A 2,963-nucleotide genomic window follows, 5' to 3' on the forward strand; every position below is an offset into this window, starting at 1 on the left:
TCTAAAAATCTTTTACGTTTTGAGCCATTTTCCAGACTGTCATATACAGTTTGTGCAGTGTTGAAGTATTTCTTTTTTAAGGATTTATTTTTATTTTAGTTTTTTATTTTTTTTTCCTGAATGTTGTTTGGGTGGTATCATTGAGTCCTGGAGGGTACAAGGACAGAGACATTGTTCTACCAAGGGGATGCAAACTCATTATTCATGTGTCAGATATTTGTCTGAGTCAGTTGTGCAAAGTTGAGTGGAAGATACAGAATTCCAGTCTCCGGAGCGTAAAACCGCCAGCCCCACGACTCCTTCTCACCTTGTCTTCAGACCTCATCCAGGAGCTCCTCTCAGCATTCAGGGAACCTGGTTTCATCCACACACACCCAGGGAGAATCCAGGAGTCGCTTCTGCCTTTGTGAACAGATTATTCACAGCCTCTAAAACTGCTTCCAGGTCACTCGGGATGAACGAATCCTGACCTACAAAATGGCACTGCGACCCAAATTCTCCCTCTGCACGTTTAGTCATGTGACACAGATACAAGCCCTTCAGTTCTGGAGTCGTGTCCCAGACTCGGAGGGTCCGCATCTCTGATTGGACATTGCTAAGGAAACGAGAAGGAAATGAGAAAATAACGTGACTGCAACAGTACTCACCTTTGTCCTTAACTTGCATCAAATGCACAGTGATCCTCTATTATCGCATGTGTATAAATGTGTATATTTGAAGTCACGCACTGTTTATGTCTATTGTTTTATTTCGCATATCTTTTATATTGTAAAAGGTACAGTAAGAGTCAATCATGTTAAGACTTTTGGAAGATCTAATAGTTTTAATAAATTCAGCTTAGCTCGCGATGCATCGCTCACATGACAGAGTTTTCTCAGTCTGGCCATTTCCCTCAGTGCGGATGTGTAATTGTTCGTTATTTGTAATATTGATTTAACTCTAAATAACAAAAGCCACAGTGAGATTTGGTTTGCGTGTGGTCATGGTGTCCCTGTAATGACATCATTGTCCAGACATTTCCACCTGTTCTGAATCTCAGAGGAAGAGGAGCTCCAAGGATTCCTGCAGTTTAACGATGAAACTCGTTAAACTGAAATGTTTCCCAGAAATGAGAAGCACACTGGATACAGAGCTTTTGATTGATTTTAGCGTTAAATAGTCATTAATGACAATAACAACGATTACTAAGCCAAGCATGGATGAAAATCTGGACATACAACCAGATAAAGTTCAGAATTGATAACTTTTGGGCTGTGAAAATAATCTGTACTCTGTTTTGGTATGGTACTTAACCCATTTAAAACGCTGACCTGCACTGAGCTGTTTAGTTTTGCGGTTAGTCTGATACATCTGAGCCCTGGTTAGAGGGGCAGAGTCATTATATCTTCTCATTGATACAGTATTTCAAATAAATCTGTCTGTTTCATTGGTGTGTTGGAGGGTTTGTGATCGGGTCATTTCAGGGCACTTTGGTTTATGCTGACTTAGCCTGCCTATCTTTCTATCTGTGCCTGTCTGTCTTTTGTTTCTGTCTGTCTCGCATTGTGTTTCAGAGTATATCTGTCTGTCTGTCGGGCTACCATTGGCCTGACCTGTGGACTTTTGCATCTCGGTCATTGCTGTCTTTGTGTGTGTGTGTGTGTGTGCGCGCACATGTGTGTGTTTGTGTGTGTTATTTCTGGTGCACAAGAAGTTCTCCCATCAGTTGTGCTGACGGGCCAGTCTGTAATCCCCCCACAGTACACTTCGACACACACACACTCACACACACCCCTAACACTCATATAACAGCCACTGCAACCCTGGCCAAGCACAGTGTCCTGGACAACCCGCAGAGACACACAGAATGGTAGGATGGGAGAAGAAAGTGGGAGAGGAAGGATGGAAAAACTGTAAATGATAAAGAAATGGTGTCAGACAGAAAAAGAGAAAAATGGAATAAAATACACTAAATATAAAACAGAAAAAGAGACAAATATGTGGAATAAAGCATTTGTAATAAAGTGCACTGAAGAGCCGTCTGCTGTCATAAAGGGAGCGTCTAGACTTTCATTACTGGAAATAACGTGAAAGCGATCGGGGAGCCGCGTGGACTACACGGACTCTGAACCCACACGAGCTAAATGCATCCAGGCTCTCAGCACCTCATCACCACCTCATAACTCAGTGGCCCTTCATACGACAGATATCTTTATGCTTTGTTTTTAAATAGCTACAGCACCTGTGAATCAGGCCACTAGCAAGCTGGGCTCGGTCAGACGGTTGGGGCAGCACACAGAGATCCACAGGAAGCTCACATGGTCATTGAAATTTAATTAGGCATTAGTTATCCTATTTAGTTATTGTTAATTCATGGTGTTCGTACCTCCTGAGTGCGTTGCAGAAATGCAATTCGTTTTTGGTTTTTTTCCCCCAGTATTTGTCACGAATGCAGGTCTCTGTGCAAAGGAAAATAACAGACAAACAGTCCAAAGGGCAAAGCTGACAAGCCAGACCAAACCGCTGGAACACGGGTGAAAGGCACTGCGAGGGGCATAAAAATAAAAAACCACGGACTAGAAACACTGACTAAACAGACTGCCAGGCGAGAGAGACTTCCCAAAGAGCAATGGCAAAGGAGTAGCACGGATACCGTGGATAATGAACCAGTGACCTATAGGACGGTGAGGCAGAGTGATGCACGAGAGGAGGTGTGGCCTAATGTATGTCACTGCTTCAGTAATTCATTATTTGTTGGTCTTAAAATGGGCCATTGCTTTGACTGAAGGCTAGACCGACATTTGTGGTAGTCAAAATGTACACCCCTTATGTATTAAACCAACTCCATTAGCACCCTTCATGAAAATCAGCAAAAATATTCCTAAAACATATGGAATACATCCAGTGATTCTGTATTTCCACAAATGTTTGGAGAATTTGCTAACTATTAATTAAATACAAATTATTTCTGTAGTGTTATGGCA

The 2,963-nt window shown here is 42.2% G+C and overlaps 1 protein-coding gene across 1 annotated transcript in view; it reads left to right on the forward strand.

Moving 5' to 3' along the window:
- LOC145655086 (glypican-5-like) overlaps positions 1 to 1,426 on the forward strand; it is an 83,871-nt gene extending 82,445 nt beyond the window's left edge. The window contains exon 4 of the mRNA XM_081708869.1: positions 1 to 1,426. This exon is cut by the window's left edge and continues 4,144 nt beyond it. The gene's annotated coding sequence lies outside the window, so the exon portion shown is untranslated.
- The last annotated feature ends 1,537 nt before the right edge of the window (positions 1,427 to 2,963 follow it).

Source organism: Electrophorus electricus, unplaced genomic scaffold, assembly GCF_041902795.1.
Source record: "Electrophorus electricus isolate QZ-2024a unplaced genomic scaffold, ASM4190279v1 Scaffold169, whole genome shotgun sequence".
Taxonomy (NCBI): Eukaryota; Metazoa; Chordata; class Actinopteri; order Gymnotiformes; family Gymnotidae; genus Electrophorus; species Electrophorus electricus.